Genomic DNA, 27,782 nt, shown 5'->3' with positions numbered 1-27,782 from the left:
GCAGCTTCTGAGTCTATGGAATATAAAGGTCATTGAGAGCTCCCGCAAAAGAAAATTCTCTAGTTCTGATAACTGTGGACATTGGAGGCAAGAACACACAGGAGTAGGACCAGATTAGAATCTGAGCTGCCCCCACAGCAGAAATCACCACAGTGTTGGAGGGCATCCTGTGGAGGTGAGGTGGACTCTGATTCCCAGCATGGGAAATGACTCTGACAGCAGTGACTCAAGAAAAACATTTATTATTCTTATTTTTTGACTTGTTCTGTAGATTTTCCTGGATTTTTTTTCCCTTTTTTATCCTTTTTGATCCCCCCTCTGTTGTAGTTGTCAATTTTATTGACACTATGAAATCCAGACCACCTGACCTGCCTCCTGAGATCTCTGTATGCAGGTCAAGAAGCAACAGTTAGAACTGGACATGGAACAACAGACTAGTTCCAAATTAGGAAAGGAATAATTCAAGGCTGCATACTGTCACCCTGCTTATTTAACTTATATGCAGAGTTCATTATGAGAAATGCCACCTGGATGAAGCACAAGCTGGAATCAAGATTGCTGGGAGAAATATCAATAACCTCAGCTATGCAGATGACACCACCCTTATTGCAGAAAGCAAAGAACTAAAAAGCCTCTGGATGAAATTGAAAGAGGAGAGTGAAAAAGTTGGCTTAAAACATAACATTCAGAAAGCTAAGATCAAGGAATCCAGTCCCATCCCTTCATGGCAAATAGATGGGGAAACGTTGCAAACAGTGACAGACTTTATCTTTGGGGGCTCCAAAATCACTGCAGATGGTGACTGCAGCCATCAAACTAAGACGCTTGCATCTTGGAAGAAAAGTTATGACCAACCTAGACAGCATATTAAAAAACAGAGGCATTACTTTGCTGACAAAGGTCCATCTAGTCAAGGCTATGGTTTTTCCAGTAGTCATGTATGGATATGAGAGTTGGACTATAAAGAAACCTGAGCGCTCAAGAATTTTTTGAACTGTGGTGTTAGAAAAGACTCTTGAGTCTTTTGGACAGCAAGGAGATCCAGCCAATCCATCCTAATGGAAATCAGTCCTGAATAGTCATTGGAAGGACTGATGCTGAAGCTGAAACTCCAATACTTTGGCCACCTGATTCAAAGAACTGACTCGTTGGAAAAGACCCCAATGCTGGGAAAGATTGAAGGCAGGAGGAGAAAGGGACGACAGAGGATAAGATGATTAGATGGCATCACCGACTCAACGGACATGAGTTTGAGGAAACTCTGGGAATAGATGATGGACAGGGAAGCCTGGCGTGCTGCAGTCCATGGGGTCTCAAAGAGTTGGACACGACTGAGCAACTGAACTGAACTGAACTGATGAAATCCGATTAAGATTTTGAGCTTTTCTTTTTTGTTTCCTCAGTCACATTGTTTCTTGTTTTTATAAACCTCTACCTCTACATTGGGCTTTTACAGTTCTGTGGAGTTTTCCTTTATTATTATTTTTCTCTTTTCTCTCTTTTTAATTTTAATTTTTAACCTATTATTATTTTTTCTGCATTTATTCCTTTGTTTGCTTTTCCTACTGTTTTCTTCCCCTTGCAGTTAATCTTTAACATATATAAATCTTCTTTATCTACCTCTATTTAACTATGCATATCTATTCTTTCTTTCTTTTCTTTCTCTCCTTTCCTCTCAACATATTTGTTAGTTTTAGTTTCGTTGCTTTATTCCCCAATTGGCACCATGCTTTAGTTGTTTTCCAGTTTGTGCTAAGTTAGTTTTGTCCTGGTAGTTGTAATTTTTGGTTTCCTTTATTTGTTGGGTCAGTCTATTGTACTTTATTTCTGTTGGACTGTTTTGATTTTGCTTATGGGTGTATATGTACATGTGTGTATTCAGTCACACATTTTATTCTTTCTATAAACCTCTGCCTATACGTTGGAATTTTGCAGTTCTGTAGTTTCCCTTTTTTCTTTCTTCTTTCATTTTTTTCTTTTCTCATTTTTATAATTTTAATTTTTTAAAAAAACCTCTTAGATTTTTTTTTCTACATTTATTCTTTTGTTTGCCTTTCCTACTGTTCTTTTCCCCTTGCAATTAATCTTTTAAAGTAAATAAATCTTCTTCATCTACCTCTGTTTAACTTTGCATATCTATTCTTTCTTTCTTTCCTTTCCACTCAACATATTTGTTAGTTTTGTTTCCACTGCTTTGTTCTCCACTTGGCACATTGCTTTAGTTTTGTTTTCCAGTTTGTGCTTTAGTTAGTTTTGTTCTTAATTGGTAAATATAATCTTTCATTTCCTTTGTTTGTCAGGTCACTCTACTGTATTTTTGTTGGACTGTTTTGGCTTTGCTCATGGATGTATATGTATATGTGTATGTTCCATTATTTTAAATTTTTTGCCTGATTTTGTAGCTGCCATTTGTCTGGGGTTCATCTTTACTTTGGAGAATGCAATGGCAACCCACTCCAGTACTTTTGCCTGGAGAATCCCATGGACGAGGAGCCTGGTAGGCTAGAGTTCATGGGTCGCTAAGAGTCGGACACGACTGAGTGACTTCACTTTCACTTTTCACTTTCATGCACTGCATAAGGAAATGGCAACCCACTCCAGTATTCTTGCCTGGAGAATCCCATGGACAGAGGAGCCTGTTGGACTGCCATCTATGGGGTTGCACAGAGTCGGACATGACTGACACGACTTGCAGCAGCAGCATCTTTACTTTCTTGTTTTTGAGTATTTGCTTTAGTCTCACTTAATGCCATAACAAACCACTTGTGGAATCTTTGTTCCTGACCAGAGATTAAGCCCTGAGCCTTTGGATTGGGAGCACAGACTCCAAGACTCTAGAATACCAGAGAACTAACTCTAGGGAGTATCAAATAGTGAGAACTCATACAAAGGAAGCCACCTGAATATGAGTCAACATCAGTACATAAGATGAGCACTGACAAACATAAAAGGAGAAATTGACAGTAACACAATAATAGTAGGAGACTGTAACACCCCACTCACACCAATGAACAGATCATTAAGACAGAAAATGAATATGGAAACACAAGTCTTGAATGATACATTAGATAAGATGGATTGCACTGATATCTTCAGGACATTCCATCCAAATGCAGAAGGGCGCACCTTCTTCTCAAGTTCACTTGAAACATTCTCCAGGTGAGACCACATCTTGGATCACAAACCAAACCTCAGTAAATATAAGAAAATGAAATCATGTCAAGCATCTTCTCTGACCACAATGCTATGAGATAGATATCAATTACAAGAAAAAAAAAAAGCCTGTAAGAAACACAAATGCATGGAGATTAAGCAACACATTTCTAAATAGCCAACAAGTTACTGAAGAAATCAAACAGGAAGTTAAAAAAAAATTTCTAGAAACAAATGACAAACCCAACAACTCAAAACCTATGGGATGCAGCAAAAGCAGATCTAAGAGGGAAGTTTATAGCAATACAATCCTATCTCAAGAAACAAGAAATAGACAACCTAACTTTACACCTAAAACAACTGGGAAAAGAAGAACAAAAAAACCTCAAAATTAGTAGAAGGAAAGAAATCATAACAATCCAAGCAGAAAGAAATGAAAAAGAAATGGAAGAAATAGTAAAGATTAATAAAACTAAAAGCTGGCTCTTTGAGAAGATAAACAAATTGACAAACCTTTAACCAGACTTAATAAAAAAAGAGAGAAGACTCAAATCAACAAAATTAGAAATGAAAAAGGAGAGGTTACAACAGACAATGCAGAAATACAAAGGATTATAATAGACTATTATGAACAACTCTATGGCAATAAAATAGATAATCTGGAAAAAATGACCAGATTCTTAGAAAAGTTCAATCATCCAAGACTGAACCAGGAAGAAATAGAAATTATGAACAACCCAATTACAAGCACTGAAATTGAAGCTGTGATTGAAAATCTCAAAAAAAATAAAAGGCCAGTACCAGATGGTTTCACAGGAGAATTCTATTAAACATTTAGAGAAGAGCTAATGCCTATCCTTCTAAAACCCTTTCAAAAATTGCAGAGAAAGGAACACTTCCAAACTCATTCTATGAGGCCACCATCACCCTGATAACAAAACCAGACAAAGACATACACACACACAAAAGAAAATTACAGGCCAATATCACTGATGAACATAGATGCAAAAATCCCCAACACAATTTTAGCAAACAATTCAGCAACACATCAAAAAGCTCATACACCATGATCAAGTTGGGTTTATTCCAGGGATGCAAGGATTCTTCAATATACACAAATCAACCAATGTGATTCACCATATTAACAAGTTGAAAGATAAAAACCATATGATAATCTCAATAGATGCAGAAAAAGTCTTTGACAAAATCAGCACCCATTTATGATTAAAACTCTTTAAAAAATGGGCATAGAAAGAACCTACCTCAACATTAGTGATTAGTGAAGTAGCTCAGTCGTGTCTGACTCTTTCTGACCCCATGGACCGTAGTCTCCCAGGCTCCTCTGTCCATGGGATTCTCCAGGCAAGAATACTGAAGTGGGTTGCCATTTCCTTCTCCAGGGGATCTTCCCGACCCAGGGATCAAGCCGGGTCTCCCGCACTGCAGGCAGACGCTTTAACCGCTCAGCCACCAGGGAAGTCACAACATAGTAAAGGTCATATATAAGCTTACAGCAAGCATTATTCTCAATGGTGAAAAACTGGAAGCCCCTAAGATCAGGAACAAGACAAGGGTGTCCACTTTTGCCATTATTATTCCACATAGTTCTGGAAGTCCTAGCTACAGCAATCACAAAACAAAAAGTAATGAAAGGAATCTAGATCAGAAAAGAAGAAATAGAACTCTCACTGTTTGCAGATGACATGATACTGTGCATAGAAAACCCTAAAAATCATATCAGAAAATTACTAGAACTAATCAATGAATTTAGCAAAGTTGCAGGATACAAAATCAATACACAGAAATCACTTACATTTCTATATACTAACAATGAAAAATCAGAAAGAGAAATTAAGGAATCAATCCCATTCACCATTGCAACAAAATGAACTAAATATCTAGGAATAAACTTACCTAAGGAGACAAAAACTGTACACAGAAAACTGTAAGACACTAATGAAAGAAATAAAAGATGACATAAACAGATGGAGAGATATCCCATGTTCCTGGGTAGGAAGAATCAATATTGTGAAAATGACTATACTACCAAATGCAATGTACAGATTTAGTGAGGTCCTTATCAAATTACCAATGGCATTTTTCATAGAACTTAAACAAAAATGTTCACAATTCATTGGGAACACAAGAGACCCCAAATTACTGAAGCAATCTTAAGAAAGAAGAATGGAGCTGGAGGAATCAACCTTCCTGGCTTCAGATTATACTACAAAGTCACAGTCATCAAGACAGTATGGTACTGGCACAAAAACAGAAATATAGACCAATGGAACAAGATAGAAAACCCAGAAATAAACCCACACACCTATGGGTACCTTATTTTTGACAAAGGGGGCAAGAATATACAATGGGGCAAAGACTGCCTCTTCAATAAATAGTGCTGGGAAAACTGGACAGCTATATGTAAAAGAATGAAATTAGAACACTTCCTAACACCATACACACGGATAAACTCAAAATGGATTAAAGACCTAAATGTAAGCCCAGAAACTATAAAACTCTTAGAGGAAAACATAGGCAGAACACTCGATGAGGTAAGCAAAGCAAGATCCTCTATGACCCACCTCCTAGAGTAACAGAAATAAAAATAAAAGTAAACAAGTGGGCCCTGATTAAACTTAAAGGCTTTTGCACAGCAAAGGAAACTATAAGCAAGGTGAAAAGACAACCCTCAGAATGAGAGAAAATAATAGCAAATGGAACAACTGACAAAGGCTTAATTTCCAAAATATAAAAGCAGCTCATGCAACTCAATACCAGAGACACAACCAACCCAATCAGAAAGTGGGGAAAAGACCTAAACAGACATTTCTTCAAATAAGGCATACAGATGGCTAACACACATGAAAAGATGCTCAATACCTCTCATTATTAGAGAAATGTAAATCAAAAGGACAGTGAGATATCTCCTCACACAGGTCAGACTGGACATCAACAAAAAGACTACAAACAATAAATGCTGGAGAGGGTGTGGAGAAAAGAGAATGGTCTTTCACTGTTGGTGGGAATGCAAATTGATACAGCCACTATGGAAGACAGTATGGAGATTTCTTTAAAAACCAGGAATAAAACCACCATATGACCCTGCAATCCCACTCCTAGGCATATACCCTGAGGAAACCAAAATTGAAAAAAAGATACTTGTATCCCATTGTTCATTGAAGCACTGTTTACAATAGCTAGAATATGGAAGCAACCTAGATGTCCATCAACAGATGAATGGATAAAGAAGTTTTGGTATGTATACACGATGGAATGTTACTTAACCATAAAATGGCATGCATCTGAGTCAGTTCTAATGAGGTGGATGAACCTAGAACCTATTATACAGAGTGAAGTAAGTCAGAGAAAGATAAATATTATATTCTAATGCATATATATGGAATCCAGAAAAATGATACTGAAGAATTTATTTACATGGCAACAATGGAGAAACAGACATAGAGAGCCGACTTATGGACATGGGGAGAGGGGAGGAGAGGGTGAAATGTATGGAGAGAGTAACATGGAAACTTACATTACCATATGTAAAATAGATAGCCAACGGGAATTTGCTGTATGGCTCAGGAAACTCAAATAGAGGCTCTGTATTAACCTAGAGCGGTGGCACGGGGAGAGAGATGGGAGGGAGATTAAAAATGGAGAGGGTATATGTATACCTATGGCTGATTCATATTGAGGTTTGACAGAAAACAGCAAAATTCTGTAAAGCAATTATCCTTCAATAAAAAATGAATAAATTTTTAAAAATCTCAGTGTTTTTGTATATACAGACAAGCTTATTCTAAATGTATAGAAAAATCCAAAGAGTTGACTAAAGGCTAAAATAATTTTGAAATGGAATAAAGCAGAATTAGCCAGACATTAAAGCATTAAATGTCTACACTAATCCATGCTCTTTGGTATTATCAGAAGGATTGATATGTAGGTTGGTGGAAGAGAGAAGAGAAATAAGATCATGGAATTCTACTTAGCAATAAAAAGGAACGAAATATTGATACAGGCAGCAGCTTACTTAGATCTCAAAATTAAAATGCTCAGTGTGTTCACTTGAGTCCAATCTGCAAAGTTCACTCTCTAGCAGTGAAAATAGAGTCATGATTGCCAAGGGTTTGGTATGGTGGGTTGGAAGGTGATGGGTGTGACTATACACAAGGAACACAAAATACTTTTGAGGTGATGAGCTATTTCTGTATCTCCTAATATAGGAATATCCTGAATATTTATGTACACATGATAAAATTGCATAGAATCATAAGCAACACATTTCACCATGACAGTTTCCTGGTTTTGCTGTACTGTGTTTATCTAAGTGTAACCAGGGAGGGAAATGTTAAGGGTGCATGTACCTGGGACCTCAATGTACTATAGTGACAGCTTTCTACTAATCCACAGTTTTCTCAAAATAAAAAACTAAGACAGATTTTCTTCTCACAAAATATTATTTTTTTCAATGTTTTAAAGAAAAGTTTTGAAGCTTTCTAATATTTAAAGAAAAAATTTTCCTCACTGAAGGGTAAATCTCAATCATATAAATATTTTTCTACTTCACGACCTATTGTGATTTATTACCCTCCAATCAAAGTTTGATATTATGAGTTAAGAATCAAAGTTCTACATTTGAATTAAGAACAAAATTAATATTATTCTTACTCAGTTTTACATATTTAAAGACTTCAGGGCAGGGGTCATAGAGTGTAGAGTTATATAATTACCAGTTGGCCAAGGTGATTGGTAGTGTTGTCCAGATAACCTGTGTCTCTATCTTTGTTTTATTTGTTTATTTTCTTTTCCCTAGTTGTTCTTACAGACATTGAGAAAGGAGTTTTACATCTTTCTAATATGATTTTTGAATTGTTTTTTACTCCCTTTAATTCTTCAAATTCTTACTTCATTTAGTTGGAAAGTCTGCTATTTTCAAAAATAATATTAAAATTATCCATCTTTAGGAATACCTATTCCTAAAGAATTATCCCTCTTTATTTTTGGTGATAATCCTTCTCTTGAAGTCTATATTATGCTATATTAATATAGCCATTCCTACTTTTGCATGATTTCCGTGTTTATGGCAAGTCTTTTGCCATCTATTTATGTTTAACCAATCTGTAGGTTTATACGTAAAGTCCACATTTTGAGCATAACATATAATCAAGTCTTACTTCTTTACAACCCAAGAATCTCTGCCTTCTAATTGAAATATTTACTCCATTAATATTTAATGTATTTATTAATATGTTTGCATTTATGTTTACCACTTCTAAAAATTATTTTCTTAAGGGGCTTCCCAGGTAGTGCTAGGGGTAAAGAACCTGTCTGCTAATGCAGGAGATGTAAGAGACACAAGTTCAATGCCCGGGTTGGGGAGAGCCCCTGGAGAAGGTCATGATAGCACACTCCAGGATTCTTGCCTGGAGAATCCCATGGACAAAAGAGCATGGTGGACTACAGTCCATAGGGTTGCAAAGAGTCAGACATGACTGAAGCAACTTAGCATACACACACATTCCCTTTGCATTTTGTTTTCGTAGTCATGTTTTCTTTTGGATTATTTCTAAGTGATGATTTCAAAAAGATTCTCTCTCTTTTAATTCAGTATTTATAATAAAGTTGAATAACTCAAAAGTATACATAGGCCACTAATTTCAAATAGGATTAAGTTTACTCATCCATTCTCCTGGAACGTGTTTCATATGTTTTCAGATTCCTGGGATTATATGGGGATCATTTATCAGGTACTGCATTTCAATGAATTACAAACATTCAGTTTAGTTCAGTTCAGTTGCTCAGTCATGTCTGACTCTTTGTGACCCCATGAACTGCAGCACGCCAGGCCTCCCTGTCCATCACCAATGCCCGGCGTTTACTCAAACTCATGTCCATTGAGTCAGTGGTGCCATCCAACCACCTCATCCTCTGTCATCCCCTTCTCCTCCTGCCCTCAATCTTTCCCAGCATCAGGGTTTTTTGAAATGAGTCAGCTCTTCACAACAGGTGCCCAAAGTATTGGAGTTTCAGATTCAACATCAGTCCTTCCAATGAACACCCAGGACTGATCTCCTTTAGGATGGGCTCGTTGGATCTCCTTGAAGTCCAAGGGACTCTCAAGAGTCTTCTCCAACACCACAGTTCAAAAGCATCAGTTCTTCTGCACTCAGCTTTCTTCATAGTCCAACTCTCACATCCATACGTGACCACTGGAAAAACCATAGCCTTAGAGGGACCTTTTTTGACAAAGTAATGTCTCTACTTTTTAATGTGCTATCTAGGTTGGTCGTAACTTTTCCTTCCAAGGAGTAAGCGTCTTTTAACTTCATGGCTGCAGTCACCATCTGCAGTGATTTTGGAGCCCCCAAAAATTAAGTCAGCCACTGTTTCTACTGTTTCCCCATCTATTTGCCATGAAGTGATGGGACCAGATGCCATCATCTTAGTTTTCTGAATGTTCAGCTTTAAGCCAACTATTTCACACTCCTCTTTCACTTTCAACAAGAGGCTCTTTAGTTCTTCTTCACTTTCTGCCATAAGGGTGGTGTCATCTGCATATCTGAGGTTATTGATATTTCTCCCAGCAATCTTGATTCCAGCTTGTGCTTCATCCAGCCCAACATTTCTCATGATGTACTCTGCATATAAGTTAAATAAGCAGGGGACAATACACAGCCTTGACGTACTCCTTTTCCTATTTGGATTCAGTGTGTTCTTCCATGTCCAGTTCTAACTGTTGTTTCCTGACCTGCATACAGGTTTCTCAAGAGGCAGGTCAGGTGGTCTGGTATTCCCATCTCTTTCAGAATTTTCCACAGTTTATTGTGCTCCACACAGTCAAAGGCTTTGGCAGAGTCAATAAAGCAGAAATAGACATTTTTCTGGAACTCTCTTGCTTTTTCAATGATCCAGCAGATGTGGCAATTTGATCTCTGGTTCTTCTGCTTTTTCTAAAACCAGCTTGAACATCTGAAAGTTCACAGTTCATGTATTGCTGAAGCCTGGCTTGGAGAATTTTGAGCATTTCTTTACTAGCATGTGAGATGAGTGAAATTGTGCAGTAGTTTGAGCATTCTTTGGCATTGCCTTTCTTTGGGATTGGAATGAAAACTGACTTTTCCAGTCCCATGGTCACTGCTGAGTTTTCTAAATTTGCTGATATATTTAGTGCAGCACTTTCACAGCATCATCTTTTAGGATTTGAAAGAGCTCAACTGGAATTCCATCACCTCCCTAGCTTCTTTGTAGTGATGCTTCCTAAGGTCTACTTGACTTCGCATTCCAGAACGTCTGGCTCTAGGTGAGTGATCACACCATTATGATTATCTGGGTCATGAAGATATTTTTTACATACTTCTTCTGTGTATTCTTACCAACTCTTCTTAATATATTCTGCTTCTGTTAGGTCCATACAGTTTCTGTCCTTCATTGAGCCTATCTTTGCATGAAATATTCCCCTTGGTATCTCTAATTTTCTTGAAGAGATCTCTAGTCTTTCCCATTCTGTTGTTTTCCTCTATTTTTTTGCACTGATCACTGAGGAAGGCTTTCTTATCTCGCCTTGCTATTTTTTGGAACTCTTTATTCACATGGGTATATCTTAGTTTTTAAACAAATTTCCCCAAATACCTCTTTCTAATGTCACATGTCTGTTTCTGATATTCTTAAATACTTGATTTACCTGCAAAAGCTGTATAAGTGAAGACTTTGGTCTCTGGTCCCCCACTAATTAGATTCAAGTTCTGGCTCTATAGTTAACTAACTTTAAGCATGTTACTAATATTGCTTGATATTTTATTTGTTTCAGTTTCCTTCTCCGACTTACATACCAGGTTACAGTTGCAGAAAACACAATCCCTCAAGATTTAAGAAAGCAATCTATTTTAGTGATTAAGTGACATAAGGAAATGTTTAAGAACTGGAGATCTTAGTTTGGCCCATCAGGAAAGCCTCCGGAGAAACACTGTAAAGCTTGCTTGGGGAGGGAGCTGACAGTTCTGCTGAACTTAGAACCACACTACGTCTTTCACAACCAAGAGAGGTTTGTTTTTTTTTTTCTGTTTATTTTTAATAGTTGGAGGCTAATTACTTTACAACATTGTAGTGGTTTTTGCCATACATTGACATGAATTAGCCATGGATTTACATGTGTTCCCCATCCCGATCCCCCCTCCCGCCTCCCTCCCCATCCCATCCCTCTGGGTCTTCCCAGTGCACCAGCCCTGAGCACTTGTCTCATGCATCCAACCTGGGCTGGTGATCTGTTTCACCCTTGATAGTATACTTGTTTCAATGCTATTCTCTCAGAACATCCCACCCTGGCCTTCAGGAAGCAGTCATTATGGATAATTGGCAACACTGAACAGTAGGGACTCTTTGGTTACTAGAGCGATTTTCTCAGGAAAAAAAAAAGAACACCTTGCTTAAAAGTTTCAAGAGAGCTCTCCAGCTGCCACTTTTAAAGTGTTCACTTTTAACTTCCATGACTCCCAGGACTATATGTGCTTGGCCTAAGCTGGGGTTACATTCAAAGTCTAATGTAAGAAGATCTTCACATTGTATATTTTACATTTCCAGCCTTTAGTTTAAAGGGATTCAAGCTTGATAGGGGATAAAGAGGTGTTGAAGATTCAATTTGCCGCATCTCTTTCTGATATTAAGGGGCCATAATGCTAGTAGCTACCTCTTAGGTTTGGTTGGTAAATGACATTAAATGCATGAAACATATATAATATATTACCTTGTGCATAGTTGTTGATGTTTCTTCTAGATCAAGAGATGGTATTTTCCTTCTAGACTCAAGAGAATTTTTACTTCTGCTAGGGCTAAACAAAATTTTGATAGGAGAAAAATGGTAATCTTAAAACTTTAAATATGAATATATATTATCACCTAAAATAAATATATATTTAAAAAACTCAAGTAGATTAGTTATAGGCTTAATTTGGGGGATAGAAGCATAATTTACCAACTGTGTTTTCAGTCTGAAAACAGTTTTGTAGAGATTATTTTATTACAGAGATACAAAGAATGAAATATTGTAACTATTTTTGATACACTACTTTGACAGTGCAATAGTTAAGAGATTTAATATCTAAAGCAATAAATATTTAGTGTGATTTTTGTAGTATCAATGTATCATAAGATACCCTGAGATGTATATTTATGTTTATAAGATTCAGAGTGTTCCTATAAAGAAATAATCAGAATTACTTAACTCTTTAGGGGCTTCCCTGGTAGCTCAGCTGGTAAAGAATCCACCTGCAATACTGGAGACCCCAGTTCGATTCCTGGGTTGGGAAGATCTGCTCGAGAAGGGATAGGTTACCCACTGCAGTATTCTGGCCTGAAGAATTCCATGGACTGTATAGTCCATGAGGTCGCAAAGAGTGGATACAACTGACTGAGTGAATTTCACTTTCACTGAACTATTTATTCATCTATGTATTAATATATATGACTTTTGTTTGACTTTGAATGGGGGGGGGACGCTCAGTTTTATGTGCTATAATGTGTAGTTTCTATTTGATATTAAATAGAACTGTTGTTTAGTTGCTACGTAGTGTCCAATTCTTTTGAGACCCCCATGGACTGTAGCCCACCATGCTCCACTATCCATGGAATTTCCCAGGCAAGAATACTGGAGTGGATTGCCATTTCTTTCTCCAGGGGATCTTCCCAACCTGCATCTCCTGCACCGGCAGGCAGGTTCTTACCTCTGAGCCACCAGGGAAGCCCCATTCCTTCAATAACTATCCATAAACCTGTATTTTAAAAACTCAAAAAAATTGTGTACACATCCTACAGCTAAAAATATTGACTTTTAGCAATAGATTTAAGAATTTGCTAGTGAATACTTATGTTTTCTCTTATTAATTAAAAAAATTCATCTATCAACTAGTATATATAAGTATGCTACAACAATAAATAGTAAGTGCTAAGATGTCAAATTAGCTTTGAACTTTCAGGTTACAAATGAATGTATACGACATTACACATTAAGTGAAGTTGCTCAGTGTGTGCAACTCTTTGCGATCCCATGGTCTGTAGACTACCAGGCTCCTCCACCCATGGAATATTCCAGGCAAGAATACCGTAGTGGGTTGCCATTTCCTTCCCCAGGGGATCTTCCTAACCCAGGGATCGAACCCAGGTTTCCTGCATTGCAGACACTTTACCATCTGAGCCACTAGGGAAGCCCTTGCTACACATTAAGTTACACATTAAGACATCTTTGTGAATCATATTTATATTCCGTGATACATGTATTTTTAGTAAAAATATGAATAGAAATTATATAGTCAACTTTATCTGCATACTATTAAAAATTCAAATTAAGTATGAAGAGTAAACCTATTGTTGAGTATATTAATCTCATCAAAGTCTTAAAATGTGTGCACCTACAGTTTGATTTGATTGTAATTGATTTTTATGCTGGTTCTGATGACCTGCAATAAAACATTTTTGTTTTCACCAAAGTGATTTATGATGGCAGGCTTCTATATTATATAAATACTCTCCAAAGCATTAGTTATTAATGCAGTTCCTTATTTCATTAAAGCAACAAATACAATCAATTTAAATCAAGTTTTTATGTTTGGTGAAAGGAAAGAGAGTTCCTAAGTTTGGGGGCTTAGAATTTAAATTGTATGGTATAATATGGTTTAAAGAAAGAATGGGTTTCCCTGATGGCTCAGACAGTAAAGAATCTGCCTGCAATGTAGGAGACTCAGGTTTGATTCCTGGGTCAGGAAGACCCCTGGAGGTAAACTTGACAACCCACTCCAGTATTCTTGCCTGGATGTGTCCATGGACAGATGAGCCTGGTGGTCTACAGTCCGTGGGGTCACGAAGAGTCAGACATGACTGAATGACTAATACTCAGCTATCACATATCACAAAGAAAGAACTAGTATTTTAAGGGATTCACCCCTACCCATATATCCATGATATCTTATTTAATAAATTGGTCATATGATGAAAATATCCACTAATTAAAGTACATCCACATAATTAACACTACATAGATGAATTTTAACAGCTTTCAAAATTTCAATGTGTCAACCCCTTGATTAAAAGAGAATTTTGAATAAAAAATATGACATTTGGGTCCAGATACACAAAGGGACCCTCATACTGCAGATTATGCACAAATTGGCATTTTGAGGCTCACAAGGAAGAAGAGAAATCATGAGAAGTTGTCTCAACCAGTGTGGAGCAGTGAGCACATGTAAAAGGAATGGTTGCTCTAAGTGTGTTGCTGGAAGCAAAAAAGTGGAGCCGTGAATCAAATATCACACTGGACTGTATGATGCAGGGAAACAGGGTAAATCTCATGGCGGGGGCGGGGGGAGTGTGGAATCTCATCAATTTAGGCCTCTACATTCCCTTGAATTTGTGATCAATTATATACGAGCTCAAAATCAAGAATCAACTAATATGCAATCAAGCAAAATATCATGAATGAGAATTAGCCCAACAAAGGATAGATTTAGACTACTCAGTACTTTGGATATTAGAGGTATCTGAAATGTGTGTAAATGCATTCCTTTGAATGGATGCATAAAGAACAGAAAATTAGCATGACAAAGGTAAGCAATCAGTAAGCATGTCTGAAAAAGAAACACAGTATTTTTAAATAAAAAAATACAAATGTTGAAAAACACTTTAAATATGAATTAGATATATAGCTGAAAGAGAACAAATCAGTTGAAAGAAAATTCTAAAGAATTTACTCAAAGATTCAAGTCATCACAAACGCATAATAATTCTAAACTTGTATTTCTTTTTAAAATTGCCTTGTAATATATAATAACATGCAGGAAAACTCCCTTGAAATGGGTAAATATATCATATAGGTTGAAAATTTTAACAGAATCCTTTCATTAGTGAAAAATCAAAGTACAAAAAAATCAGCAAGTATGATTTGTTTGGCATGTATAGAACCTTGCACCTAAAATTAAGAAAATACAATTTTTTCTACAGCACACATGGTCATTTATAAAAAGTGACTATAAACTTGGCACTAAAAACAGTCTAAAATGTTCAAAATCATTATCATGAGAAATCTCATGGGTCTCCTTGCTCACGAGCAATACAATTAAATCAGATGTTAATAAAGATAACATAAGCAAAGAAAACATCTGCTTTGAATCTTAAACACATATCTCTAAATACCTCAAATTTCAAAAGGAATATAAAACTGAACCAAACAGAACTATTGTACATTAAAACTTGTAGGCTGAACCAAAATGTTATTGTGAGGAGAAATGTATAATTTAAAAAGTATATATTAGAGAACAGAAATATCAAAACAAAAAAGATAATGATCCACATGAAAAAATTTGAAAAGAACTATAGAATAAGCCCAAAGGAAGTAGAAGAAAGTGAGAATAAAGCAAATATACCTTCCGTTAGGAAGGATGATTTCTATCAACAAAATAGAAGTTGATAAAACAGAGATTGAAAAAGGGGAAATTGCTTTGTTTTGTTTTGAAGAAAATAATGAAAATAACAAATTTCTGGTTAGATGTTTAACAAAATGTGAGTCAATGAGAAGGAGCAAATTTAAAAAGAGACATCAGTTCAGTTCAGTCCCTCAGCCATGTCCAAATCTTTGTGACCCCACGGACTACAGTACGCCAGGCTTCCCTGTCCATCACCAACTCCCAGAGTTTACTCAGACTCATGTCCATCGCATCGGTAATGCCATCCAGCCATCTCATCCTCTGACGTCTCCTTCTCCTCCTGCCTTCAATCTTTCCCAGCATCAGTGCCTTTTCCAATGAGTCAGCTCTTCCTATTAGGTGGCCAAAGTATTGGAGTTTCCATTTCAGCATCAGTCCTTTCAATGAACACTAGGACTGATTTCCTTTAGGATGGACTGGTTGGATCTCCTTGCTGTCCAAGGGACTCTCAAGTCTTCTCCAACACCACAGTTCAAATGTCAGGGGATGTTTAACAGGAGGATTCCTGCATCCTATTTCTCATAAATCCTCTGTTCCTTATCAGTGAAATGGCAAGCTGCTCCCAGGACTGAGGTCATTGTGTGAGACCGGCTTGGCTCTCCTTCAGTAAACATTCTCTTTACGACAAAACTGCTTAGCCTCAATCCTCTTTCTTGAGATATGGATTGTCTCCTGACCTTGTGACCATTATTAATCCTTTGGTAATGGTTGCTGTACGTTTGGTTTTCTGATCTTTATCATTGTCGAAAGAAATTTCTTGTACAACATCATATATATACACTCACAGAAAGATCGTTAAAGCACCTTTGCTCCATCAGAGCTTAGGTCCCCGTGTCTTTTTTGTTTCTCTCTCTCTCTCTCCATCCCCGGCTAATTCTCTGGAGCATAGAAACCGGTCGTGCTCACTCTCCTGCCCAGGCTTCCAAGTCCCCCTGAAGAGGGGGCCCTGTGCCTACGTAAGCGATGCAAGCCCTGTGTCAAGGGCTTTATTGGTTCTCTGTGTAAACCGGGGAGTATCAGCCTCTTTCTCTGTTTCCCTTTCTTATCCTCGACTCTGGACCACCAGGTTCTGGTCTATTAAAGGACCCCAACATTCAAAACCATAAATTCTTTGGCACTCAGCTTTCTTTATGGTCCAACTCTCACATTCATATATGACTTCTGGAAAAACTATAGCTTTGACTAGATGGACCTTTGTCTGCAAAGTAATGTCTCTGCTTTTTAATATGCTAAGTTGGTTATAGCTTTTCTTTCAAGGAGCAAGCGCCTTTTAATTTCATGGCTGCAGTCACCATCTACACTGATTTTGGAGCCCAAGGAAATAAACTCTGTCACTGTTTCCATTGTTTCCCCATCTATTTGCCATGAAGTGATGGGACCAGATACCGTGATCTTAGTTTTAAGCCAGGTTTTTTACTCTCTTCTTTTGCTTTCATCAAGAGGCTCTTCAGTTCTCTCCACTTTCTGCCATAAGGATGGTGTCATCTTCGTACATGGGCAAAGCATTGATTGTATCTGTCAATTGAGATTAAGCTATGATATAGTAACAAATAATACCAAATCTCAAGGTTGACAATAGCACAGAGTTATTATCTGTTCTGGTAAAATTCCTCATGTTCAGCTGTTGATCAGTTCCAAATTCTCTGTGTTCTGAGAGCTTGCTGACTACATGCTAGCTCTTATCTTAAAACTGTTGGGTACACATTGTACTATTTAATGTTCACTTGACTAAAGTAAGTCACATGGCCAACTCTGTTATCAAATGGGCCAGGAAATGTAATATATGTAGAATTAGCATTCCTACAAACATTAAGAGATATATATAGGAAGTCATTCTTAGAGGTTATGGTTATCTAAGGAAGGCACTGAGGAAATTGATGCAAAGTTTTTAATTTTTTTTTATTGAAATACAGTTGATTTACAATGTTGTATTACTTTTGGGTATACAACAAAGTGATTCATGTTCATATGTGTGTATATATATATATATATACACACACACACATAATGTGTATATATATATATATATAAAGTGTGTTCTTTACCACTAGTGCCACCTGGGAAGCCTATACATACATATATATATATATATAGAATAGAATATATATTTTATATATAAAATATATATTTGGAATTGAATACATATTTATAATAGAATACATATGTAAACATTCTATTTCAAATTCTTTTCAATTATAGATTACAAGATATTGAATATAATTCCCTGTGATATACAGTAGGTCATTGCTGGTTATCTATTTCATATATAGTAGTATATGTCTGTTAATCCCAAACTTCTAATTTATCCCTCCACCACTTTTCCCATTTGGTAAGCATAAATTTGTTTTCTATGTCTGTAAGTCTATTTCTTTTTCATAAGTAATTTTATTTATATCATCTCTCTAGATTCCACATATAAGTGATACCATATCATATGCTATTTGTCTTTGTATGACTTACTTCATTTAGTATGACAATCTGTAGGTCCATCCATATTGCTGCAAATGACATTTCATTCTTTTTAATGGCTGAATAATATCCCATTATATATACATATACATACATATATGTATGTGTATATATATATGCCACATTCAAGCAAATATTTTGAACAATTACTACCAACTATCAAAGTAGATAGAAAGAAAATACTAGGAACAACTTTATGAAAAACATTTTGAAAACAAATGAAATGAATATATTCCCATACATGTGTAGCTTAAAAGTAATTTGGGGTAAATAATTCAGCCTTTTCACATTTGTTGCATAGTCTGACTCTAAAAATGGCATTCTTGTTTGGTTCTCTCAAATGATCAAGATTCTCTTACATATAAAGTGCTTTTTTTCTTCTGCTCTTTAATCCACAATTTGGCAACCTGCTCAGATAGGTGGTTTAACACCGTAACTCCTTCTGAACTGGAGTGCTATATCATAATCTACATTTTTCTATGATTGTTTTTTAATTGCTTCTGAGAACAATAGCAGCATAAAGGTGAAAAAAGAACAGAAGTGTTAACGGTAGAGGCTCAAGATAGCACCAAAGGAATGGACACGCTTAGCTGAGTCTAGGTATACAAAAACAATTAAAATAATTACCTAGGAAGCAAGGAGAGGAGTATCATTAGCTGAGGGGTAAGCGTGCATACAGGAGTACAGAAGGCCAGGAGCTGCAGGTCTCGGAAATATCACAAGGGATGAGTTTAAAATGAAACATTATGGTTTTAATCAATGATAGTCTATATTTTACTTGGTTTAATAAAGAAACTGTTCTTGCTGCTGCTGTTCAGTCACTAAGTCGTTGCTGACTCTTTGTTACCCTGTGAACTGCAGCCTGCTAGGCCTCCCTGTCCTTACCATATCCTGGAGTTTGCTCAAACTCATGTCCATTGAGTCGGTGATGCCATCCAACCGTCTCATCCTGTCACCCCCTTCACCTGCCGTCAGTCTTTCCCAGCGTCAGGGTCTTTCCCAATGTGTTGGCTCCTCATCTCAGGTGGCCAAAGTATTGGAACTTAAGCTTTAGCATCAGTCCTTCCAATGAATACTCAGGGTTGATTTCCTTTAGGATTGACTGGTTTGATCTTAGTCCAAGGGATTCTCAAGAGTCTTCTCCAGCACCACTATTCAAAAGCATCAATTCTTTGGCACTCAGCCCTCTTTTTGATCCAACTCTCACATTCATACATGACTACTGGAATAGCTTTGACTATATGGGCTTCCTCAGCAAAGTGACATCTCTGCTTTTTAATGTGCTATCTAGGTCTGTCATAACTCCCTTGTTCTATGACTGATTAAATGATTAGATTCATCAACTGAAATTTAAAAACAAAGAAAAAAATACTTTCTAGTACATGATTTCATAAATAGTATCTTATTTATGCTCTATATACTTTTTGTCTCTACCTGGTAAATGGAGCAAAAATCACAGTAACACACTAATAGTTGTTTAAAAATTAGAGGATTCACGTCTTTGTCATTTGGATCAATTTTTATGTGTTTGAGAGAAAGGAGTTAAACTATACTTTAGATAAAGTACATTTCAGAGAGAGGAGTGAAAAACATAAAGGGACCATGCATCATAAATTTACAGAAATGTCGCCATTTGTGCAGAGATGAGTACAGCGATCCTAGACACCAGGTGGTCACAGATCTGTCTTCAGTTGCTCATGGGTGAGCTCTACTTTCTCCCTTTTTGGAGTTTTTCTCATGATACTAGGAACTGAGTGTGAATGTCATCGTTTTTTCTTTTCCCCCTACACCTAGAAGGGCATGGCAGCCCACTCCAGTATTCTTGCCTGGAGAATTCCCATGGACAGAGGAGCCTGGCGGGCTGCAGTCCTTGGGGTCACAAAGTGTTGGACACGACTGAGTGACTAAGCACAGCATAGGGGATAAGCAGGATGCTTTCACCTAAGACAAACGTCAGATGCAGTTGGATTTCTGTGGAGTTTTCACATGTCAAGAAGCTTGTTAGTTAGTCAGAGAGACCACTAAGTTTTAAAATAGTAGGTGTGTGTGCTTATATTCACTCATTTATTTTGCCTACCAGGAATTGCCAGGTACTCACTCTTTAAATAAGTTGACAGTTATTATTAAACCAAAACATATATTGAGACTCACATAGAGCTGGGAAAGGAGGAATTATTTTAAGAAGAAGATACTTAGTGGAATAAGACAGAGGTTAGATTTAAGAGAATTAATTGAGATAATAAGACTATGATAAGGTCCGGAATCCTATTGTTCATAAATGTCTCAACTCTCCAGAGTTAAAGGTCATGAATGCTATTTGTTATCTATCTCACATGTATTTTGTGGAGGAAGTACATCTCTCACATTCATTTAGAGATTGTAGCAGCTTTAATATATAGCAGGAGCTGTTGTCTGGCTTTCTGACAACCAAAAAAAAAAAACCCTCATTTGTTTTTCCCTCTTCTCTATTTTCTGGTAAAGGACCAAAACAGACCTGTCACTAATCCACAGTAGTAAAATTTTGGTGCAAATATTTCCTTTGTCAACACATATTTTTCTGCAGTATGTTCTACTAAGAAATGAAAGTTGTCTGACAGTAGGGACTGTGGTTTTCTATTTATTATACCAAGACCTGGAATAAATATGAAATAGGAATACTGAAGATTATGGTAATAATGCCTGGAAAGTTCTTAGAGTAGTCTAATGAAATGCATTATTGGATTACAAAATAGTTAATTGAAGTAATCATCATTACAATAGTTGATTCCTTTGATGTATTGCCTCTGGGCATGATTAAAGATTTAACAATATTGGTCTTATATCCTGAGATGTGAAAAATGCCTAATCATTTGCTCAGTAGTATAAGGATTATTTAGAATCAGGAAGCTAGGAAAATGCTGTCTGCATATAAATTAGCCTGACAAATTTATTTTCCAATCATAATAGTATTTCTCATCTCTGAGGAATACATATATAAAGAAAAAAGAATATGTTCACTTTTATTTAAAAAAAACATGCAATTTAAGAGCTAAGAAGAGAGAGTAGTTAGTTTTATGGAAAAAAATTCAGATTTAAGTCTCAGAAAACCTGTTCTAGTTGCAGGGCCTCTACTTCCTTGCTAGTGATTTTCAGAAGGTTATAATATCTGTCTGGGTCTAGATCCATCTTCTTTTAAATAATGACCTCTAAATTTGCTTCCAACTCTAACCTTCTTAAGGGGCTTCCCAGATGGCTCAGTGGTAAAAGAATCTTCCTGACAATGCGGGAGATGCAGGAGCCACAGAGAGGCAGGTTCAATCCCTGGTCGGGAAGATCCCCTGGAGTAGAAAATGACAACACTCCAATATGCTGGAAAATTCCATGGACAGAGGAGCCTGGTGAGTTATAGTCCTGAGATCACAGAGAGTCAGACATGACTGAGCACACACTCATTGCTAACCTTCTACTTTATTAAAGTAATACAACATGAAAAATACTACCACAGTATTGAGCTAAATTAACAATATCCAGGATATTTATTTCAAGGAACATTATAACATTCTTAGGAAAAAAATAACTTCATTGTTATCATTCTTAAACAATGCTTAAAATTTTAGGAAGGGTTTGGGATACAAAGATCAAACTAAAGTAATACTGAGAAAAAAAGATTAGAAATCTCTAGTGTTTGAACATTAAATACACACATTTACTTTCTCATAATATTAATAACTAACATTTATTGAGCATCTACTATGTGCCAAGTATTGTTCACATGAAGTGTGTGCTATTATTACATCCAGTTTACAGAAGGAAAACTGGGGCTCACAAAGCTTTAGTAATTTTTCCAACTTCAAATATCAGTAAGTGAAAGTCAAAATCATAACCAGTCAAGCTATAGCACCCATTATTTTAACCTCTTCACTACAGCACTATTCTTACATATGTCTTCATGTAATCTCCACACATCAGCAAAAACTCGATAGCACAAGTGCTCATTGATCATTCCTTTATATCAGTTAGCAAGAAAAATAAATTTGTTTGAATTTTGTTCAAGTCAGACTATCAAAGGTATATACCACCTTCTCAAAGGAGTAGTACTTGTACAAACTGATAGTTAAGTACTAACACTAAAAAATCTATTCAGTATTTAAGAGTAATGAACATATAGTAGACATTATGTAAAATATTGAGATCATTTTCCTTTAAACAAGAATTAACTTTATGTAAATCTTTGATATTTTTTCTGTAAAAATTTTCATTTTGAAGATATGCATTAGCTAGAAAGAACTAATAAATCTGAGGGAATGCAGCTTTCTTTAGAATCAAATTAGTTATTCCCTTATGCCTGGGGCTTAGAAGCCATGAAGGTGAGAATATTCTACTATGAACTTCACCAATGGTTAGGAAATTTAAATCTGATCACTAGAAGAAGTTTCCTATTTGGAAGGAGTTTTTCCATTTATGCTTGCTCTCAGTTCAGTAAAACGCTTCTGACTTCTAGAAGGTATTTGCATGCATATAGTCATGACTAAAAGGATTTTACTGGGAAATTATACAATATTATTACCATTTTTAACAATTTCTAGTTTCAAGAATGTCAGTACAAAGATTTAAAAGTGTTTATCTAGATTAATATATGTGTATAGTGGAATTTTTAAAAACTGATCAAACATTTGATTTTTAATATTTCATTACAATTAAGAATGTCAAATTTATTTTATCTTTTTTAAAATGAAATCTTTTTTAAAATGAAATTATAGGCTTCTTAAAGGTGTATATTTCTAGGATTCACAAGTTTGTTTTTATATTAGCTATTTAAATGATTCCTCTTCTTACAGAATCCATCTTTTTAAAAATAAGGTGGAAAATTAACTAAAAATGCTCAGTTTTTTTGTAACCAAAAAGACTACAAAGTAAACTAAAAAATCAATTTAGTAAATTAAAGATATATTTTAAAATATGTTTATTTTAGTATTTTAATGTTAAATAATAAAATGATATTTTAAATAGTTTAATACAAAATAATATTGTAAATAATTGTTCAATATTGACTAGTAGATAAAAGTTTATTTTTTATATAAGAAATGTTTTGATCTAAGTAATAATGAGAATTAAAGTAGGAATATATTGTTGGTCCCCTTCATAAATGGGGGAACAGGATGTGGAATATTAAAAAAATTAAATGCTATCTTATCTTCTGTTATAATACTTGTCAAAGACAGGCATCAGTTAAGGAAAGCAGTCCTAGAAAACAGTGGGAAAAAATGTAGTTCTAGGCTTTGGAAGAGCTGTTAAACAGGAGAACTGACTCCATGTTGGATATATTTTCTTTATTTAACCTTTGCTTCCAATTGCTCTTGTTCACTAAGAGGATACTGTTTATACATAATGTACATAATGCCCCGCCTTGGGGAATCCTGACCCTCTGCCTGAATGTTAACCCAAAATGCCTTTGTTCAGGACCCTGTCTACCTGTGGACGTTTGCAGGAAGGAAGAAATAACACATCCCCTTCCTGATGCTAGCCATTCCAGGAGATATTTGTAAAATTAATGGCTTTCTTCCCACTTTACTGCACAGCTCCCTGCCTCTCTTTTCTATAAAAGAATCTGGCATCCAGAACCTAATAAGATGGTTATCTTGAGACATTAATTAGTCTGCGATCTTCTTTATTAGCTGGCTTTCCGAAAAAGTCATACTCCTGGGCTTGGCACCTTGTCTCTGATTAATTGGCCTATTGGGCAGCCAGCAGAGTGAGCTTGGGCTTGGTAACAGAACTTCCTGATGGTATGGAAATATCTGGCAAATTATTGGAATTAGTTATCAAGAGGTGAAATAACTCCATGGTTTTCCAAGTCTCTCTCTGCTATTAACAAAACATATGATTTCAATGTAGAGGTATCAAAGGTAAAACTCATTTTTATGTGTTTGTTGGCCTTTCAGTTAGTTTTGCATTTGTAATAGAAGAGTCTTTACAGTTTCATATGTATTGGTACCAGAAAAATCACCAGGCAAATTGGTATTTACTTAAGTCAGGACTAAAAAGGCTTTATTCTGACTGTTACATAGTCATATTTCATAGATCAGTATTTTATTTTCTTCAAATCAGTAATTCAAATCATCTCTCATTATATGCAATTTATTCTTTTTTCTTGCATCTTTTGAAAGTTCTTGGACATTTCAGTATTTAAGGTCAAATTATTTTTGAATATCTTATGTACTTTAACTCATCAAGTGTATAAATAATAATATCTGTAATACAAATATCTTTTCCCCAATAGCAATATTAAAGAAACAAATTAAAAAAAAAGAAAAGAAACAAATTCACAGAGTAATATAGAAGACAGTGATATAGTCATATACCTTTCCTACTAATCACTGAAAAGTATGTCTTTCACACATACCATTGTAATCCAATTTATGAAATCATTTCCTTCAAAGAACACACAGTCTAGAAAAGTTTTAGATGACCCAAAGCTTTTGTTAACATAATATGATAAATGTCTTCATTGAGGATGTAAAGAGATAATGAAATACATTAGATAACAGAAAATTATATAAGGTACCAAGTCACAATAGCTGTATATCTAAATCTTAAATAAGCAAGATTTTAAAGCAAAAGCCTAACACATTCATCAAAAAAGGATTAAGTGGTTGTGAAAATATTAAAATGTAAAACAAATGCAGAATGATTTCAGTTTTATTTTATCACTTATTAGCTGTGAAACCTAAGCAAATTGTCTAGCCTCTCCAAGGACCAACATATATCTTCGCCTGTTAAAAAAAAAATAAGAAAATAAAACCTACTACTACCCTAAAGAGAGCTTTTAAGGATTGGTATATGATATGCACAGCTTAGTAATATATAATAAACACAGCTCAGCAAATGACTTGTTGTAGAATCACGTGAAAAAGTTTCCTTCCTACACTTTTCTGATTCTCCATGCATGTCCTTCACCAAATGCAATAGTGTATAAAAGAAAATCAAGGGGTGTGTGTGTGTGTATGTGTGTGTATTCAGAGATGTAGCCTTTTGTATTCAACAGTGTATTATCTGCAAGTATTACACTTTTTAACAGTTGAGTTGTACAGGTATATGTCCCAATTACCAGCATATACACAGGAACTCAGAAGAAACTTTTTCATACTCAGTCAAATTCCCTAAGAAATATGGAAAGCAAATTGATATGAATTGCATTTCTCACTTTCCAAAATGTAATAATAGGCTAATGAATACATGCTACAGAGATTTGCAATATAATAAGAGTGCTTCCAGGAACAATACACTATAAGAGATAACTAAAGTCAATTTGTGCATGAGTTTAACAATTCTCTTAGGTGTTTAATCCTACTAATTTTAATATCATTACAAATATATTACTCAAACAGTGAAGCATTTGGATTCCTTTATCTAATTCCCCATGATTTCTGAACTTACATTTGTAAGTACTGGACTTTTCTCTTTTTCCTCCAATTCATTTATGAAATTATATAGTTCTTTAAAATTTCAGAGGCTGCAAAGTTTGAAACCTAAAGATAATAGAGGTCTGTGTGTAACTAGATCAAAGGAAGAAACAAACTTGGTTCAATGAGTATATGGTGATGAATAAATAAGGAGTAAATGTTATAAATTTGCCTAATTTTCAAATAGATATATGGATGTGTATACACCTATATATAAAAGTTAGTTTATGAAATTGACTATTGATAGTTATATGAAAAGACTCATAAGAAAAAGAGTGGGGTTCAATTGAAAGAACTATTTTTATTCATCAATTGAACTTGTGATATAATTGCTGTACCAAAACATATATTTTTCTTATGACCCTTCATAATTTAATACATTAAGTTTACTTTCAGAGGATGTCTTAGCCTGGGAGGTCCTTGAATCAGCTCGAAACAAGGACTTAGCTGCAGCTGATTTTTAGGAGTTAATCTCATTGAGAAGGAGTTAAAAACTTGGAGAACTGAGGGAAGGAAGAAAAGACAGAGTGTGAAACAATACTCATTGCTATGAACAGAGGTTCAGTTTCAACTGGGATACTCAAAGGAGGGTACAGAATGCCTCTTGAAAGCATCCACCTGCATTTAATGCATCTGCTTCCATCAGAGCATTGGTTGAGGCTTCCTTTCAAGGACACTGACTGCCCTTTGTTTTCAGATTACTATCGACAGTGTTGGAGTAACTCCCATTTGTGTCTTCAGCTCTGGAGAATCCTTGAAACAGACATGATACTACTAACATTAGATGTTGCAAAGCCCATGTAGAACTGTCCACAAAGTCTCAGCTAGTACTATATATAAAACAAAGGAGATGTGGCCATCTGATGCTGACAACCACCTGCACCAGTTTTGGTCTTTTCTGTCATTGTGTCTTCAAATTGGGAGGGAACTATCTTCTGTATATAATACAACTAACCATACACATTGGTCATTGAAATAAACTGTAATTGCCATTGTTGTTATTATTCATAATTTTCTTCTCTCACAGTCCATTCTAGATTTTTTCTCAGCCTGAATCAGCAATTCAGCTGGAGTAGATTTTTCTCATAGTGGGCTGATTCTTCTTTAAAGCAGTCCATGAAGTTCTGAGATCTTTATTGCCTTGTCCTTGTTTAGGTTATAGTCACAAAAAAAACATGAAAGTAACCAGAGACAGTCAAGTGCATCCCGTGGAATACTGGACATACCTCTGCCCTCCCTAGCTAAACAATCTAAAAAAATTTGTTAATACGGCACATCTCTGAATTTTTGTAGTTTATTTCCCACAAGCAGACATCCATGTGTCTTAGCATTATGTACTAAATATATGCCATTTCCTGACGCTGAGTCCAATTTTCATGATGCAATTAAAACAGTGAGCCAGTGTGATGTTCTGCAGAATGTCAAAATAATCAAGGTAATACAGATTATTTTTGAAGAGACAAGTACTGTTAACCTAACCTTAGGGCAAAATAGTACATTCCTGTGTTCTTTCCACAAAAGGCAAAGAGTTTTGGAGCCTCCCAAAGGATGAGACTGAAATGAATGTATTTATCGTAGTAACAGCAGCATGCTATTTGTCTAAGGCAGTCCTGACATAATTAGGTAAAGATAACTCTTTAGCACTACAAATGTCATAGGAGTTAACAACTGGTTACAATTAAGTAATCCATTATGGCTTGGCTTGCTACAGTCCATCTGGGTTCTTCAAAACCTATACAGTCGAATTGGTAGAGGCCTCATCGTGAACATCCTTACAGTTTGAAAGTAGATTGATGTCTTCCTGAGATGTATCATTGCCTTTATGATTAGGATTATGGCAGTTCCAGTGTTTTGCAGTTGGCTTTTCCTATCACAATGGCTTTTCCTTCGTCCGTCAGAGAGACTGTGCCGTGCGTGCGTGCATGCTCAGTCATGTCTGACTCTGCGGCCCCATGGGCTGTACCCTGCCAGGCTTCTCTCTCCATGGGATTCTCCAGGCAAGAATACTGGAGTGGATTGCCATTTCCTCTTCCAGGGGATCTTCCTAACCCGGGGATAGAATCTATGTCTCTTCTGTCTTCTGCATTGGTAGGCTGTACCTCTGAACCACCTGGGAAGCTGAGAAAGACAATGGTTTTGCTAGCTCCTAATTCTTCTCAAGTGGTCAGCTACTTATATTAGTTGTAGTAAGGATAATCTTTTTGCCCAGTCCTGTGACCAAGTGTTCAGCTTAAATTCTGGTTTTTTT

Source organism: Cervus canadensis, chromosome 19 (genome assembly GCF_019320065.1).
Source record: "Cervus canadensis isolate Bull #8, Minnesota chromosome 19, ASM1932006v1, whole genome shotgun sequence".
Taxonomy (NCBI): domain Eukaryota; kingdom Metazoa; phylum Chordata; class Mammalia; order Artiodactyla; family Cervidae; genus Cervus; species Cervus canadensis.
The sequence above is the reverse complement of the archived record's forward strand: the minus strand, read 5'-3'. Positions refer to the sequence as shown.